The sequence below is a fragment of the Benincasa hispida genome, chromosome 3 (assembly GCF_009727055.1).
Source record: "Benincasa hispida cultivar B227 chromosome 3, ASM972705v1, whole genome shotgun sequence".
NCBI classification, from domain to species: Eukaryota; Viridiplantae; Streptophyta; class Magnoliopsida; order Cucurbitales; family Cucurbitaceae; genus Benincasa; species Benincasa hispida.
In genome coordinates, this window is record NC_052351.1 from 17,979,163 (window position 1) to 17,999,401 (window position 20,239).

The following is a 20,239-nucleotide window of genomic DNA, read 5'->3' on the forward strand; positions in this document are numbered from 1 at the left end:
ATATATTTAAATATATGTTCTCCTATTTCGTTTAATTTTAATTTGAACGTTTCAAATTAATTTATCAAGCTACTCTAAAGCTTATCTATTTACGATCTAGAGAAACCTCACGAACTTACAGATCATGGGCTCTAACGATCTGAGATTAATCGACTAAACTCATTAGACTGATCTAACCCCCACTCGTTAACTAATGGATCACTCCACTATAGCCCATAGTTGAACTCCCTTCGCTGTAGATATATTATGTCCACTTAATATAACCATAATCAGTAAGTTGATCCTTCACAGGTTGTTCGTAATCACAGCTGAGTCAATATAATCGTTTTATCCCTGTGAATAAATCTTGTTCCTTAAGTTCCCACTGACCCTCTAATGAACAACTCTGATTCATAATCACAATGAATCAAATCCTTTCTCTATCATGAGAAGGCGGGGTCCGATTGTTCAAGACCTGGAATCAGTACTTAAGAGAACAACCTATCTACTAACCCTAAATCAGGTAGGAGCGAATTCCATCTTGCAAGGCTATGTCCCCAGCTACTCATCTGGTCTTATCCCCAAAATGTGAAGCTTATTGAACAGTGTTGTTGGACTACTCTCACCGTTTGTAGATCAAAGGATAATCCCGAACAAACAGGAGTTCATAGCCAGCTCAGGATTAAGATCGAGTTAACCTAGGTTATGTAATAAATAAAATAGTCAGTTTTAACAATAAACGGTCGTTATAAAGAAAAATGACTATTTTCGTGGTCCAGTCTATATGCCTCCACTTACATGTCTCAACATGAACGATCTGTGGATCACATCGTTTGTAGCACTTTACAACTCTTGCAACAACTACAAAGTGGGTCACATCCAATAGTGTTACCAGGATGAAATACCCAATTTCAACCCTATACTTATTAGACCATTTAGGCTATATACTGTTAACTTGATCCTGTTTATGTCACTACATCAAGTTACAGTACTCAGACTATAGCCATGGATATGTTATTGGATTTTCATAAAAAGATGCAAAATCAACAATTTATTATTATTGATAAATAGAATGTTTAACACGAACTGTGAGTTCTAGGACATTCCCAAAATTCCCCACATTCTGCCTTTCAGCGTGGCTAGCATTGGGCTAAAGGATTTATGAGCGTTGTGATGCTCATTTCTAATGGAACATAAAAAACGCATCCACAATGGAAGCGATGAAATCGACAACATTCTAATTGCAATAAAAACAAGAATAAACATGCAAAGGGATAGAAAATACAACATTTGAAGACTCCACCGCAATCTTCCTCTCCCGAGCTCAATTGACACCACCAACTGTAAATTCCGTTGTTTTCGATTGAAGAACATGGTTGTGGGACTGTTTTGTTAGTGAAAATAAAGGAATTTCACTATAGAAAGAAGAAGAGTAGAGAAGAAAGAGGTGGAAGATTTTAGGTCAAAAGTTGTGGAAGCACTAGTCGTGCAAATTTAAAAAACAAAGCCTTTTGTAGAGAAAATACATGCAAATCCCATTTTGTATGTCTTCCACCTCAAACTCCACTAACTTCACTAGCATGTGATCTCTAGGTGTCAAGCGTTGGAAATGCCACTACAAAGTCTGCTTAGTTATTGGGAAAATCCAACGATTGGATTTTTCTACTAATTTTTTTATTTAAAAAATTAGATACAATTTTCAAATTTTAGAAATTATTTATTAAAATAATTTCAATTAAATAAAATAAACAAATTTAATCACATATTAAATTTTTTAAGACACCTATCTTTGATTAATCACATCAATCAAGTTTAAAAATTACTTTCATGCCAATGATCAAGTATACTCTAAAAAATAATTATATAAATAAATAAATTATTTAATTGTAAATTATATCTCATATAAAATACAATTTTTCCTTAAGTGGAATTTGAACATTTCAAATTCTCACTTCACCTAGTTCTTCAATTTTGTCCAGATTGAGCTAGCAAGGAGACTCAATGGACAAACAAATCATGGGCTTCAATGATCCGAGACTAACTGGTCAAACTCTTTAACCTAGTAAATCAAAATTCGTTAACTAATAAGACTGTCTACAATAGCTTGTAGTTGCACTCCCTTCATTGTAGATATATTATGTGTCCATTTGATATAACCGTCATCAATAAGTTGACATTTCACAGGTTGTTCGTAACCTCGACTAGGTCAAATACCGAAATACCCCTGAGTTACATCTTTTCTCCTTAAGTACCACTGTTCTTCTAATGAACAATTGATTTAAGATCATAATCACTAAATCCATTCCCTCTCAGGCCAATGAGAGGATGTGGCCCCTAGTTCAAGATCCGGGAACTGCCCTTAAGGAAAAAACCTTTCTACTATCCCTAAAATGGGTAGGAGTAAATTCCATCTTACAAATTCTATGTTCCCTGCCATCTACCCGGTCTTATCCTTGAAATGGGAGCCATTTTGAGCAGCGACGCTGGGCTTACCCTCACCTATGCAGATCAAAGGACAATCGCGAATAAATAGAGTTCATAGGCAGCTCAGGATTCAGATCAAGTTATCTAGGTCATCAAAAAGTGAAATTAATCAGTGTTAATCGTAAACGGTGTTAATACATAATAGTGATTATTTCGTAGTCTGTCTTACACAATCTCATCGTGTAGAACACCCCTACTCACATGTTTCTACATGAACGAACTGATCACATCGTTTACGACACTTTACAACATTTGTAATAATCATAAAGTGGGTCGTATTCAATAGTATCTCCAGAAATAGGTACCCAACCTAATCCAAGTACTATAGATGATTAGGCTATTTTACTCGAACTTGTTCAAGTTTATGTCTCCACATAAAGTTCAAGTATTCATGACAATAGCCAAGGGTTTGTAGTTTATTGGATTTATAGTTATTAAACAATCAACAAAACTTTTCTGAATAAACTTCATATATGTTTACTGTTTACAAAATTATGAGTTTTAGGACATACAACCCAACAATTTCAAGGGCAGTTTGGTCATTTTCATTCATTTGAAGCCTGGATGCTCAAATTGACTCTAAATTGCTTCAAATTATCCTTGTTTGGCTCTAAACGCTTGGTTCTACCTCTAAGTTGTTCAAAACCTACAAAATGGATAATTAACATTAAAAAAATCTACTAATGAGTTTGTGTTAAGCTAAGAATTATAGCTCTTTGTTAGAGCTATCAACCGTTGATATCAAACATCATTACATCATCCTTGTTCTCTTTCAGCTCCCTTAGCAAGATATAATGGACAAGTGGGTTGTTGAATATGATGCCTATATCTACATAGTGAGTGGCCTAGGTATTGATTTATGGACAAATCCACTAAACCATAGGGTAAACCCATTTTTAAATTTAAAAAATATTTTTAATTTCTACTATTTTATTTAAATTAAATTTGTAATAAAATCAAATTTATAAAACTAAATTTTCAAATTTTAAATTGAAATTTATTAAATTAAGAATTATTTTATTTAAATAATTTAATTAATTAAACATATTTAATTAAATAAATAATAGTTTAATATCAAATATTAAATTAATAAAACACCTAATTTAAACATGGATCCTATTCATGTAATCAATATTTAAATCAATATTTAAATATTTTAAACTCTCCAATTTACATTTAATTTTGATAAATTTAAATGTTAATTATATTGAATATAATTATCCAAATCCTAAATTTGAATTTGAACATTTCAAATTCAAAACCCTAATTTCGAATTTGAACACTTCAAATTCACTCAATTTTCTAATCCAAGGTGTAATGTTTTACGAGCTAGTAGAAGGACTTTATGGACCTACAGATCATGAGCTCCGACGATTTGAGATTAATCGGTTAAACTCTTTAACCCGAGTTAATCAATATTCGTTAATCACCAAGACATACCACTATAACTCGATGGTTGCACTCTCGTCACTGTAAATATATTTCTGTCCACTTGATTTAACCATAATCAGTAAGTTGATCCTTTATAGGTCGTTCGTATTTACAACTAGATCAAAATTACTGTTTTATCCCTGTAAATACATCTTGCTTCTTAAGCTCCCATCGATCCTCTATTGAACAATTGGTTTATAGTCCAACTAATAAACCATGTCCCTCTCAGCCATGAGAGGGTGGGTCCCCTTTATTCAAGACCAAGAATCAGTACTTAAAGAAATAACCTATCTGCTAACCCTAAAACGGGTAGGAGCGAATTCCATCTTGTAGGACTATATCCCCAACTATCTATCTGGTCTTATCCCCAAAATGGGAGGCTTGTTGAGCAGTGTTGTTGAACTACTCTCACCTATGCAGATTAAAGGATACTCCCGAATAAATAGAAGTTCAAAGTTAGCTCAGGATTAAGATTGAGTTACCTTAGATCATCGAATTGAAATAGTCAGTTTTAATAGTAAACAGCTGTTATAAAGAAAAAGTGACTACTTTGTGGTCTGGTCTTATGCAAAACTCTTTTGCATATGATGCCCCTACTTGCACGTCTCCACATGAATGATTTCGGGATCACGTCGTTTGTATCATTACAAAAAATAGGCCGCATCTATAGTGTCCCCAAGACAAGAAATCCAATCTCATTCATATACTTGTAGACCTTTTTGGCTATATACTACAACTTGATCCTTTTTTATGTCTCTACATAAAGTTACATTATTCGTTCTGAAGTCATGGATTAGTTTGTTGGATATTTATTATATAATGCAATTCCAATAACACTTTTATTGAATAAATGCTTCAACAATACTTTTATTGATAAATAAAATATGTTTCCATGATTACAAATTACGAGTTTTAGGGCATTTTCACAACACATTCCTCGATGCACGTTACATGGAACATGCTCCTCGATGCATGATACACGATACCAGATGCATGTTACAATATGCTAGATACATGTTCCTAATCCTCAATTACTAACTACATGGGACTCAATGCTAGATGAACGAAAACATACTTGCTCAACATTCCACCTTATTTAAAAAAAAAAAAAACCTACTGAAGTCGTAAGCCTAATTAATCTTCGAACTCAACAATGCAAAAACGAGAACGTAACAAAATGCTAACAAAAGAATGAGTGTCAAAGAACGAGTTGCATGCAAATGAAAAAATAAATAAAACAAAATTACGACTAAACAAAAACAAGTGTTACCTCAGATGATCAAGGGAATCAAAAGGAAATAGGTGTAGTCGGGCCTTTGGTAAAGATCAGGAAGACAAGAGAGAACTGACGACGATATTCCAAATGATGGTGATGAAATGAGGCAATGAGTTTTAAGTGGGCACTTAAGAATTCAAAAAATCATGAGGTTGCACTACAAGAAAAAACACATTCAGGCACATAAAATGCATGGCTAAAGGTCAAAAAGCATCACTAAAAGTATTAGCAACGTTGAGGCATGCGTCGTTAAGAATGTCATAGTATCTGTGTGTTAAAGGTTTTAGTGACATTCACCGCGTGCCGATAAAAGACAACTTTTATTGATGTGTATGCATTACTAAAAACTCACTTTTAGCAACACTTATTTGTCTTATACAATGATGTTACAAGTTTGTCATTGAAACTTAAGTTTTAATAACATATAAGACTATTGCTAAAAGTGAATCAATGGACATTGCATGTATCTTTTGCAACATATGTAAGCATCAGTAAAAGTATTTCATTTATTAAGAAAATAATATCAAATTTAATAAATAAACTTGTTATCACTAGTATAAAACTGGGCTATAATATTAGTCGAAAAACAACATTATAAGGGTATTGACTAACATCGAAGAAGACGGACTAACAATATTTATATGAATATAATAAAAGTAATATGATATTTGTATACACAACTTAGCTTTCTACAAACATAACAGTTAACTAATTCACTTCAACAAAATTAATATAATTATTTGTCCATTCATAAGCTGTATTCAACTTAAAAAGATAATTGAAATTGGTAACTATAATAAGTAGAAGACTCTAAAACCTCAAGATTACTTGTTGACCCTAAAAAATTGACTTTTTCAACTTTATGAAGTCCCATTGTTAGTTGCACTACACCCAACTTGAACTCAAGCGTCTTCCTACTTCTATCCTGAATATTTTCAATATAACTTCATCAAACTGTTATCTTCTTTAAGAATTAACAAGCACTCAAAATCAACATAATAATTCTAGAGAGATCATAGTTTGAACTTGGAAATAGAAACTGATAATAACATTAAACACCAATTTTATTCTCTGATAGAAATATATAATATATAACAAACTAGATGCCAACAAATGGAAACCATGAACAATAACTAAGTTATGATTATCGTAACTATGAGATAGTCAAAGCACTCTAACATATATTCTAATGTAAACACTTTAGAACAAGCTAGAGTTTGAAGAAGAATGTCTTATAATATTACCTTTTAAAGAGAACACGCCATCTAGTTTGAACTCATAATAATTAAATAAAAACCATAAACAAGAACTAAGTTATGACTATCATAACTGCAAGATAGTCATAACACTAGCTCCAACACTTTAGATTAAACTAGAGTTTTAAGATGAATATTACCCTTTAAAAAGTACTTCAGGGTAGTTCAAACTTCCCTTACTTATTGTGCTCCTAAAATAATTGCAAAATTTTTTAGACAACAAGAATAAGGTTTGAGAGGCCAAACTTTAGTAAAAAAAATCTTAATCAAAATACAATAATATTAAACTTAGTTAATGTTCTTACCTTAACAAAATCTTAAAGATTAACTTCAATGCTTCTAATTAGTTTCAAAGAACAAAATATACCTTCTCCACTTGCCATTCTTCTTTAAAGTCTTTGATTTTTGCTTGTTGTGTTAGATGTATCTTCCCCATTTGTGCTATATCATTATTATGCAATAAAACTAATATGTTGTACATAATAAAAAATATATCAACATTTGCATTATAAATAATAATTATAGCACAAATAAAACCCACAACATACTAGCACATATTTTCAAATCTTTCACTAATTTTCATCAAACCAAACTATTTAAACCTTTCAAACATACTTTCAATACAAAACAATAACAAACAACCACAGACTTTCATTTGGCCGAACCAATTAAAAATACACAAGTATAAAATCAATCTTCAAATCAGATAAACATACTTTTAAACATTTGAAACATACTTTCAAACTCTTATCAAATTGCAATAGTCAAAATTAAATTTGTAAGGAGTGTGAAAACTACTTATAATTCTCGATTCAAATTTGACTCGAACAAATGTCAACTTCCTTAAAGTCTACACAATCAAAAGACAAAATTTAGATATATTAGAATTCAACTCGAAAACCTTAATAAATAGTTCCTAAAACCAAAGCGGGTTAAATACTTACTAAACTTACTCAACTAGTCCCTAAAACTTACTAGTTGGTTTAAATTAATTTTCATCATTTAGCAAATCTTCGAAAAAATCTAAACGAGACTCTACCACCTAAATGTTACCCAGAAAAAGCTTCTTATTTTTTGGAACGAGTAAGAAGGAGCCCAAAACTAGTTTGAACCTACAATCAATAGTTCTCAAGTGTACAATTAAAGAATATATTAATCTAGTTTGAAATGATTCAAAGTGGGATAAATACTTACTAAATTTACTCAAACAATCCCAAAAACTTGCTAGTTGGTTGTTCAGGCTAAAATCGGCGACTCTAATCTATGACAAATGAAATTTATAAACCTCAAACTACAACTAAAACTAATAAGTAGTTATAGCAGAAGTAAGAGTAGAACAAGATTTGATGGAAAATTTTAGTAATAAGAGAAAAGGGAGAGATTATGCAATAAAGTTCAATGAAAAAGAATCTTGGAGAATTTATGTAGATTAAACCAATTCTATCACAGACTTACCAAAATTCATGCAATTAATTGTTCCATAGTACATTAAGGATTATTTCTAATGCCTTAGTTAGCCAATTAAACAATTAGCCCTAATTTAGTTCTTAATTGCTTCCTAAGGACATTCGACAATTAATCTCTAAATTGTATTAATCTCTTGGATTTTCTTAACTACGACATTCTTGAAACTCAAGACTAAGTTTAAGCATGATTATATGAATGTTCTAAATTAGTGGATTCTTTCAAGAAAATAGGAAAAGAAGTCCAAACTTTCAATCAAGATCATTAATTTTTGCAACCTAATTACAATTTTGCTAGAGCGTATAATTTTGCATACAAAAATTAATTAAATCTGATTGGTCAGTTCATTTTTAATTGATTCCACTAAAAATCGTAGCAAGAACATTCAAGAACAACAAATTGCATAATAGAAATTGAAGAAAAGTCTAAAAAATTTCCTAATCTACATAATTCCCCAAAAAAGAAATTACCTACTCATGGAGAGGAAAATTCTTCAAGAAATCCATTGAGTCTTGCATTGAAATGTACCAAGATTGAATAAAATTTTATAGAATTTCTCAAGAATTAGAAAGAAAAGCTCTCAAGTTCGTCAAAATTGATATCTCCCTATGCTGAAGAATTCTAGAAAATTTGAAGTTTTATTTGTTGCGACCCTAAGCTGATGCTGACTCCAATGCTGCGTTGCGACCAACGCACACCATTTTATTTTTTTCATCAATGTCCAGAGCATTGTAATGTTGGGTGTAGTGTCGCAATACTTCCCTATTTTGCAACAAATTGAAGCATTCTATCTTATAGCATTGAGCTAGTGTTGGACCTAGTTATGGGAAGAGTGTTGCAATGCTCCGAGTGGTATTGAAGTGTGTAAATTTGTTTCTTTTAAAGGGTAGAACGATAGTTTGTATTTGCTCTTCTTCTAAGTTGATTCTTTTGACTCCATTAAGCTCCCGACTCCAAAAGTGTTGGGATTGGATTTTACCTATAAAATAGACATTTTAAGCAAATAAATGAAGCAGAATTGAGGGATTTAACATAGAAATCATAGCTCTTTTCAAGACCTATAATTGGTCTAGAATTAATTTACAACATTTAGTAAGGATTCAAAAAAGTCTAAAAGATCATCAAATTAACTATCTTAAATGGGGGATGGGGGTTGAAAAGCATAACCATCTCCTATGAATATTAAAATATTTCTAAATTCTTAATTTCAAGAGAGAAAGAGAGAACACATCAAATCAATCCACAGTCAAAGCAAAAGCTCCTAATGACAAAAACATCTCCAGCCTTCAAATTAACATAGGATCCAATGAATACAATAACAAAATCAATACTAATATCATTCAATGAAATACATAGTGATTTGGAACTATTATATGTAATCGTACTGCTAGTAGTTCCTAAGCCTTTTTTCATACCTTTCCGGCTCTTTTTTTCATATTATTAAAAAAAAAAAAATAGTTTCTTTTTTGTGCAATAAAAACAATAAACATGATTTAGAACTATCGTGTTTTCCATGAGAAATACTCGATAACCAAATGCACGAGTATAGTAAACAAAAACAAGACTAAATGAGGTTAAAGGGCTAACAAAAAAAAAAAGAGTTGGATGTCCAATATACAAAGTATAATGCTTGTGGAAGTATTTTTGTATTAACTAATCTTTGCTACTGTAGTTTGCTCTTAATCCTTTGAAATTATGACAAGAAGCCCCAATGCTACAATGAGAATATACTGCAAACAATAAATAAAGTGAAAATTATTTCCAACTCTTACGCACTGTACCAAACATATGCATGATCAAATATGAGTGGCTATGAAAGATATGGGAAATTTTTGGGGGATCAAAAGGAGGGAAGTAGTCAGTCACGATCTACGAACCTTAATAATCGGCTTTTCGGTCATAATAATAGTCGCCCGGCTAACATAAGGTAAAAAAACTAAAGAAAAGAACACAAAACATGTTTCAACAAACATGATATAGTAATAGTCATAACCATGATAGGTAACTCACTGTAATACACTTAAATTGATGAAATGAATTGGTGGCCTTAGCATCTTCCAAGATTACTTTGGAAAAGAGGATTAATGATAGCAATGGGTGAAAAAATAAAAGCTAAATCATCTAGAGAATAGAGATAGGGGAAAGAAGAAGCAAAACCCCCAATTAAAGTGTAAAGCTAAACAAAAAAGTTACATTCATTCTCATTTTGAAACAATCAAAAGAAACTCAGGAGAAACTGACCTAAAAAACAAATTCTTTAGGACCCAACTACATATAAGAAGTAAGAAGAAGAAATTCGTACCTGAAAAGAACAGATTGGAAAATAAACAAACTCGAGGAAAAAAAAAAAAAAAAAGAAAAAAACAGAAATTGTGTGAGTAATTAATGGGGCAGAACAAATAACACCAAGATAAAGAAATAAGAAACCACATCGAAAAGAAAAAAAAAAAAAAAAAAAACTTATTAAGAAGAAACCACACTCAAAAGAACAAACAGTGAGACAGTGATATTTGTGGGGGATGGTGACAGGGAGGGGAAAAAAGCTCACCGGAAGAGAGATGGTGGTCAAAATTGAATGCCAGAAGAAGAAACCACAAGAAGAATGACAGAAGAGAGAATTGTGAGAAGAGAGATGGATGAAATTTGAGGGCAAAATGGGGGAAAGATGGGAGGGAAATCAAAAGATGTGAAGGAAAATTGGAAGAATCAAAATGAGGGGAAAAGGAGAGGGAAAGCAAGAAAAGGAATGGGGGAAATTTTGTACTTTCTGAAATATTTTGCTTTTCAGGAACGAGGTAATATATTGCTAAAAGTTTTTAATGTTTAGCGGTATCAATTAATGTCACAAATTGTTTTAATGATGCTTTGGTAAATTGCATTGATAATACTAATATTCTTCAACATGTTTTTAAAGTGTTGCTATAAGTTAACTTTTAGTAACAAAAATGGCATGTGTTGCTAAACTTTTGTCACTAAAAGTGGTTTTTCTTGTAGTGGTATTGAGGAACGTGCATCAAGGACCGAGAATGATGTATCGAGTAGTCGAGGATGATCTGGCGAACATCGTGAAAAAGCTATTGTACATCGAATGATTGAGGATGAGGTAGCGAACATCAAGCAAAGGCAACGTTTATCAAGCATCGTGGATCGAATAATCGTATGTCGTGCATTGAGTGGTCTCTCAGTGTGCAGGCTATCAGGTGGATCTCAGGTGCAAAACAATAAACTCACATAGTACTGATGCAAGCAGGAGGCCAATTTTTTTTGTTTTCTAACGGGTGGCCATTTTTCATTGGTACCCTTAAAAAGAGGTCATCCATACAAGAAACCCAAGTGTTATATCTTGGTGGACAGGGACACTAGGAACTCCAAATCCGATGAAGGCATATTTTTGGGCTACTCCATAAATAGTAGGGCCTATCACGTGTACAACAAATGTACATGATGTGTTATGGAATCTATAAATGTTGTTATTGATGATGTCGTGAATGGTTTTGATACTGTCCCTGAGGAAGAACAAAATAGCATGTTACCTGTTATCAGTTCAAATGTCCATGACAAGTTATCTAACAAGTACACTGAAAGCCAGAATGAGAATAGTGAGGATGTAACTAAAGAACATGAAGTTAGTCAGAAGCAACCCTCGAGTAGGGTTCATAAAAATCATCATGCCTCTAACATAATCGGAAGTTTAGAAGAAGGGATCTCCATCAGGAGAAAAGATAAAGTCAACTATCTTGAGATGATAAGTAACATCTGTTTTACCTCCCTTATTGAGCCAAAGAATATCAAGGAAGCTTTTATTGATGAGTGTTGGGTGAATGCAATATAGGAGGAGCTTGGTCAATTTGTGAGGAATGATACTTGGACTCTTATTCCTCATCCAGAAAATGTGAATGTTATAAGGACAAAGTGGATTCTTAAAAACAAATATGATGAAAGTGGAAATGTAACCATGTATAAAGCTCGCCTAGTTGCACAAGGATATATTCAGATTGGAGGAGTATTTTGATGAAACTTTTGCCCCTGTGGCTCGGCCAGAAGTTATCAAATTACTCCTAGGTATTTCGTGTTTGTTGAAATTAAAATTGTTTCATATGGATGTGAAGAGTGTCTTCTTAAATGAGTACTTAAATGAGGAAGTTTATGTTAAGCAACCTAAAGGGCCTTCACATCCTGATTATGTGTACAAGCTCAAAAAGACTCTTTATGATCTCAAACAGACTCTCGGGGTCTGGTATGAACGATTGACCCAGTTTCTTGTTGAGAATGGCTATAATAAAGGAGGAATGGATAAGAATCTAGTTGTAAAAAAATATGATAAGGATTTTGTTATTGTTCAAATTTAGGTTTATTATATTGTTTTTTGTAGGATGCCTAAAAAAATGGTTGATCTCTTTGTAGAACAAATGAAGAAAGAGTTTGAAATGAGTATGGTAGATGAATTAACCTACATTTTGGGTTTTCAAATTAAACAAATAGAAGAAGGCATATTTATTTCTCAAAATAAGTATGCTAGAAGAATTGTGAAGAAAGTTGAGCTTGAACTGACAAAAGTCAAACGAACTTCAACTCCCCCGCACTCTGAGCTGTCCAAAGATGCAAATAGAAATAATGTTTGTGAAAGCTTATATAGAAGCATCATTAGAAGTTTGTTATACCTCACTGCTAGTAGACTTGATATTGCATTTGTCGTTGGAGTCTGTGCTCGATATCAATCTTGTCCTAAATCTAATCATCTCCTCGGTGCAAAGACAATAATCAAGTATATTAATGGGACAAGTGATTATAGGTTATTCTATACTTTTGGTACAAGTAGTTCTCTTATAGACTACTGTGATGCTAACTGGGTAGGGAGTTCTGAGGATAGAGCACTTCAGGAGTTTGCTTCTTTTTTGAAAATAATCTTATATCATGGTTTAGCAAGAAACAAAATTGTATTTCTCTATCCACTGCAAAACTTGAATAAATTGCAACAGGTAGTAGTTGTACTCAATTTATATAGATGAAACAAATGTTAAAGGAATATGATGTTCCAAAGGAATTCATGACTCTTTATTGTGACAACCTTAGTGCTATCAATATATAAAAGAATCTAGTTCAGCACAGTCGAACCAAACACATTGATATTCGACATCAATTAATTTGTGATCTTGTTGAAAATAAGCAAATTATTCTTGAATATGTTCGAACCAAAGAACAGCTCATAAATATTTTTACTAAAGCCTTGGACGCAGCTCAATTTGAAGCCTTAAGGGTAAGTTTGGGCCTTTGCAAAATTAATTTATAGCAACTAATGATTATTTGTTCTTGTTGGCAGGATTGGGTCGTGATTAACAAGCCTACTGTTGAAAATTTACAGTTGGCCCACATATGCTATAATGATGTGACTACTTTAAATCTGAAACTAAGTAGGTGGCAGTTATTAATAGAGGCACTAACTTTTCTCATCATGCTCGTTCATCTTCTTCCCCACTTTTTCTCAAACTACCCGTGTGCTCTGTTTTGATTCTCGTATCTGCATTATGGTAAATACTCAGAAGAAAACCTATGTTGCTGAATAGAAAATGATTCATTTTAAAGAAAAAGAAATTTGGAAAAAGATCGTTTAAGTAAATGTTCCTGCGAAAACAACCAATGCATATGGGGTTCGAATGCGAGGATTACATTCTCCCTCTAACAATAATCTTGTTGCTTCTCGTTTCATTAAGCGGAAGAGATCGAATGTTGCTTCTTCTGTCTCTACTAAGAGGAAGATCAACTTGTTATCTACAATCGCCCTAACTATGATTGACTTAATGGGATCAAGTAAGACTATCTTGGCTTATTCAAATAAATAATCTTCTAATGGTTCTTCTGAGTCTGAACAAGATTATCGTGTTATGAGTCATGTTTCTGAGCAAAAAGATATGTATGATAACGGTGAACCATCATATGTATAAGTTAGGTTTTTGAAACATCTGTTTCTGATAAAACTAATGTTGCTTCTACCATTGAAAATAGCCCTATTGTTAAGAATATTAATGTCTCTAGAATTAGTTCTGACGTTCCTTCGAATGTTGTTAATCAATCAGAACTGATTGATTGTGTTATGCATGAGTCTGGTCTGAGTTTTAATGTTGCTATTGGCATAAATATGCATGTTGTTGATCCCAATGGTCATGCTATTTTATTGTTTGTGCTTGAAATGCAAAGTATTATTGAAGCTTCCATTGAAAGTGAGTCTGTTCATAATGATATTTGTGATTTTTATAAAAATTAAGAAATAAATAATGAAGTTGTTGGGGACTCTGTTAACTTATCACCTGCAAGTGAGAATGTAGTCAAGGGGAATGTAGAGGATAGTGAATTAGATAGACTAAATGTTAATTATGATCAATTTGAAAAAGGGGAGAGTTTTGCAAAACCTTTGTTGATCCTCACGAGTTAAATAAGTCCAGTCACGATGATATGCTTCTGAGCCAACTATTGTCCAAGATGAAAGATGTTGCAGAGAATGCTAGCACAAGTTATGAGACTTCACAAGACAGTCTTGATGAAAATGAGAATTTGTTCGAGTCATCCAAAGATTGGGCTCTAAGAAGTAGTTCGGCTGAAGAAATTGAACAAATTCAAGGTCTTACTACTAGAGCACTTGCTCGGATCCAAAAGAAAAAGACTACATTAGCCATTGTTCCCCCTGTGTCTCTTGATGGTGTATCCTTTCATTCAAATGAAAGTACCTTCTTCTGGAAGGTTGCGATTAAAAGGAAGATTTTTACTGAGAAATAACAGTTTGATAGGGTTCAAGAATGTCTTGACATTATAGAACTCATTGTTAAAGCTGATCTGATGAAGGCTATATTAAATCTTCTTTATTGTCCTAAACTCATGAGAGAATTTATTGTGAATCTCTTACCTGCTTTTGATGATTTCAATTCTCCTGATTTTCACAGAGTTCATGTCAGAGGTCACATCTTGGTGTTTACTACTAGTGTTATAATAAGTTTCTTAATAGGAATGTTCTCCCAAACACTCGTGAGTTGCATCCTTCCATGACAGACTTAGTTTCTAAACTAACTGGAAGTTTGAAGTGGTAGGAAAAACAAGCACGCAATAGAAGCAATTAGAATCAATAAACACTCTAATTACATTTAATTTGAACTCTATGAAGCATGCAAAGCAATTTTACAGAAAATGGTTTCAAGAACATCATACATTTAAAGAATCCTCCAAATCCAAGCTGCTCTTCATGAAATCTCAGCTTCAAATCCTCAGTGAACCACCAAGAGATCTTCTCTACTATTCTCAACCTTGAATTTGAGTGGTGGAACTCAAGATTGAAGTGAATTGTGAAGGGATTTGGTGAGGGTTTGAGGTAGAGAGAAGTAGTTTTTGCATAAACTTTTTCAGCATTCCTCTCTTTTCAAATCTAAGAAATTCTAAGGTTTTATTAAAAACTTTCATACAAGCATGCTCAAACTCAAAATTTGATACTTCAATTTGAAGTGATAAGTGGCCTAGGTGTTTTAATTTGGTGTTGAAAAGTGGAATTCCAATAAAATTTTCAAGATTGGAAATTTCCACTAACAACCTCAATTTTCATTTCAATTTTAATATTAATTAATTCAAAAATTAATTAAAATCAAAACTCAAAATTCAATTTCTTAAATTGAATAAAAAATAAAAAATAATTTGATTTTAATTAACTAAACACATTTAATTAAATAAATAATAATTTAATATCAAATATTAAATTAATCAAACATCTAATTTTAAACATGAATCCTATTCATGTAATTAATATTTAAATCAATATTTAAATATTATGAACTCTTCAATTTAATTTAATTTTGATAAATTAAACGTTTAATTATATCGAATATAATTATGCAAACCCTAATTGTAATTTGAACACTTCAAATTGAAAACCCTAAATTCAATTTGAACACTTCAAATTGAAATCATTTCAAATTCACTCAATTTACTAATCAAGGTGTTCATGTTTTACGAGTTAGTAGATGGACTTTATGGACCTACAGATCATGATCTCCAACAATTTGAGATTAATTGGATAAACTCTTTAGACCGAATTCATTCGTTAACTACCGAGTCACACTACTATAGCTCAATAGTTGCACTCTTCTCACTGTAGATATATTTGTGTCAACTTGATTTAACTATAACCAATAAGTCGACCCTTCGGAGGTTGTTCGTAATAACGGTTGGGTCAAATGTTGTTTTACCCCCAAAATTATATCTTGCTTCTTAAGTTCCCGAAGGAACTCTCTGGGGAGAGAACCTTGAGCGGAAGCAGATTGACCAAATTCTATTTTCATTGAATATAGATTTTTATAGTAAACTAGAAACAAGATATGCATTTAATTATAAATTAACCCATGCTAATGAAAAGGTCTCAGAAACTTCATCTTTGAAGATCTTTTCTTCACAATTTCCCTCGAACAACACCAAGAACCTCTTGGAGACTTTCTCCAAGAGAAAAACCTCGAACAAGTACGAACACTACCACGAATATTTTCTTGGTATTCTCAGGGTGAGAACCCAGGAAGGGTGGGCTCTGGCTATTTTGGATTTAGAGGGAAAACTGTGGAGAGGAGGAAAGATTGAGAATGTTCTCTACAACTCAAAAAACACACAGAACTCTTCTATTATTTTTTTACTTTTTTTTTAAAATTTTTTTTCAATCGATCAACAGGCTTAGGCAAGAAGAAGAAAAAACATTTTCTTTAATAACCACCTACCACTTACGTGGGTGGAGAGAAAAGAAGGGGAAAGGAGTTGTAACTCCCTTCCTTATTATTAAAATAATAATACATATAAATATAAATACGATAACTAACTTATCATATTATATATAAATATTAAATTATATGTTATATCAAATATAACATATAACTTATAGTTTTAATATTGTATCACATACAATATAAGCTATAGTTTCTTTTCTCTTTTATATGGCATTTAATATAAATCATATTTATATTGAATTTAACAACTATGAATCCAATTCATAGAAAATATATTTGAATCTCATTTAAATTTTTATTTCCTCCCATTAATCTATAATATATTAAATACATTATGACAATTATATCACATATAATTAAACAACTTAATTATATCATATACAATTAAATCCTTCTATTCATTTGAACAATTCAAATTAATCCAAAAACTGATTCTCAATTAATTCCATTGAGCTACCAAGGGGACCTCATGGACTTTTAGCTTGAAGCTTCAATGGTACATGAATAATTAATTAAATTCTTTAATTACATTATTCACCATCTGTTAACTGTCGGATACTCCACTAATGACCGACAGCTGCACTCTTCGCACTACATATATATTTATGTGTCCATTGAATATAACCAATCGACAGTACGATGACCCTTCACAAATTGCTCGTAAGTACATGTAGGCCAAATTACCGTTTTGCTCCTGTAGTTACATCTAACTCCTTAAGTACCACTGATTCCTCTAATGAACAATAAATCATAGTTCAACTATGACTAAACCCCTCTCGAGCCAGGAGAGGGTGTGGCATCACATTGTTCAAGACACGAAATCAGCCCTTAAGGGAGCAATTTATCTATTTACCCCTACCTCGGAGAATGAGTGAATTCCATCTTGTGTAGCTGTGTTCCCAGCTCCTCAATCAGACGAATCCCTAAAATGGTAGGCTTGTTGAGTCGGTGATCTGGCCACTCTCACCCATATAAATCAAACAAACGCCTTCATAGGTAGAAGTTCACAACTCACTTAGGATTCAGGTCATGTTACCTATGGTCATCCTGGTGAAATGTAAGTCTCTATTATGAATGGCGTTATATAATGAGACTAAACATTTCGTGGTTTGGTCTTATACAAACTCCTTTGTATAGAATATCCCCGCTCACATGTCTATACATGAATGATCAGGATCAGATCATTTGTAGCACTTTACAACAATTGTAATACCTACAAAGCGGGCCATACTCGTAGTGTCACAATGATAAGGCCCAGCCTTATCCATCTACTACAGACCATTTAGGTCATCACTTAAATATGATCCACCCGTATGTCTCTACATACATGTTTTAGTTACAAAGATAACCTTGGATGTTAGTTTATTGGTTTGTGGTTAATGCAACTAAAATATCATATATTTTATAGACAATGAATAAAATATCATATATTTTATTAAATACACAATGAGTTTATTCAATAATATTTACAAACTATCGGACCTTACGAGATTTAGGGCATCAACCCCAACAGTTCAACTGATCCTCTAATGAAAAAATGGTTTGTGATCCAATCACTAAACTGAATCCCTCTCGGTCTAATGAGAGGGTGGGGCCTCTTAATCAAGACCTGGAATCAGTACTTAAGAGAACAACCTTTTTCATATCCTTAAATCAGGTAGACGTGAATTCCATCTTGCACCCTATGTCCCCAGCTATCTGCTCGATGTTACCCCTGAAATGGGAGGTTTATTGAGCTGGCGCTGTTGAGTCAACCCTCACATATTCAAATCTAAGGATAATCCCAAACAAACAAAAGTTCATAGTTAGCTCCAGATTAGGATCGAGTTACCTAGGTCATCTATGTGAAATGGTTAGTCTTAAACAGTAAACAACGTTATAAAGTAAGAGTGACTTATTTCTTGGTCTGATCTTATGCAAACCCATTGCATAGGACGCCCCCAGTCCTCATGTCAGTACATGAACAGATCAGGATCACTTCGTTTGTAGAACCTTACAACAAATTGTAACAATTACAGAGTGGGTCGTATCCTATAGTGTTACCAGAGTAAGACACCCAACCTTATTCATATACTAGAGACTGTTTTGGTTATTTACTCGAACTTGATCCATCTTTATGTTTCCACATAAAGTTCAAGTATTCATGTAATAGCCATGGATCTTAGTTTATTGGATTTAGTCTTTATAAATGCAATCTACATATTCAACAACTTTATTGAATAAATGTAATAACATCTTTATTGAAAAAATAGAATATGTTTAACTTTACAAACTGTGAGTTTTAGGACATACAACCCAACATGAAGAATGTTTGGCCTAAGACTGGGTAGCTTGCATCAACTAAGCTGAGTGTTAAATATGTTGTGGTGTTTCACATTGGGATTGCAAATTGGTGTTGTTCATCTCACCACTCTGGTCTATCAGTTGCTTTAGCTACCTTGTTATTTCAAATTGGAAAGGGTGCTCCTTTTGACTAGGAGCATTTTTTATTGGACAATTACGAAGGCATATTGGATCACAAGCTTTGAGATTACCTATAACTTATCCTCGGCATCATGTTCCAAATATTCATCTGCCTTCTCCTACTACAACTGAGGAAGTCCCCAATACTAACTTCGTTGTTTCTAAACGAATTGAATTTCCAACATAATCGTGTGAACGCAGTGTCAATGTTAAACAATTTCCAAAAACACAAAATTCAAAGGAAAACCTAGACAAAAAAATAGGATAAACATCTATGATAAAGCATACTACTGAGAGAGTGGAAGGGATAAGTTTGAAGAACTTACCCTTGAAGACTACTCTTCACGTAACTCCTCTCCTCCTCTAGGATAGCACGAATAATATTTCTTTTGAACTCAAAGTATTGCAAGATCTTCCTACGAACACAACTAGTCACGAATAGAGGACACCACCAAAAGGATTTTCTTGCCATTCAGGCAAGGAATGAAGATTGTGGGATCTCTTGTATTTTGGAAGATGAAGGGAATTGCAAAGAGGATTTTTTTAAGAGAGATGTGCTTGAGAGAATCCTTATTTATTTATTTATTTTTGTTCCTTTTGTAACTCTTACAGAACTCAAAGTGAGAGTGATAATCATGGAGGGGAGTTATAACTCCTCTCCCCTTAACACATAATAACTCCCTTTCGAAATTATATTTATTTAATTACCCTCCTATTGTTTATTGAGCTCGATCTATATCTAGCCTAAAAAACTCGATTAAGCTCTTCTTCTTACACACAAAGGTTTTAGCTCTCGTATTGCGGGTTGTCCACTTCGTTCAGTGACATTAGGGCTCTACCCAACTCAACCTTGGTGATTAAGTTCAACTTTAGTTGGTGTGACATGAGTAGATTCTAGGGTATGAGGTCTTGTCCGTGTGGAACCTATCTTTCCGGAATGATGAATTTTTTCCCTATATATATTCGATTTTGGTTAGAGTCGAGTGATGAAGCTTACGATTCTGTCATTAGTGAGAAGCAAGTCAACTCTATAGCCCTAAACTAAAGGAGCAGGTCAAGTTCATTCAGTTCAGCTTGAGGGAAAAATTACGTGGCTGAACTGCTAGTCCAGCAAAGATCATTGTTTTATCCTTAAAAGC

General features: G+C 32.9%; 1 long non-coding RNA gene across 1 annotated transcript; it reads right to left on the reverse strand.

The window, feature by feature from the left end:
* Positions 1-8,407: 8,407 nt before the first annotated feature.
* Positions 8,408-10,646, reverse strand: LOC120074182. The gene is made up of 2 exons (XR_005480917.1): positions 10,439-10,646; positions 8,408-8,869 (listed from the first exon to the last, which is right to left on the reverse strand). It is a non-coding gene; the product is annotated as an uncharacterized LOC120074182 (long non-coding RNA).
* Positions 10,647-20,239: the final 9,593 nt, after the last annotated feature.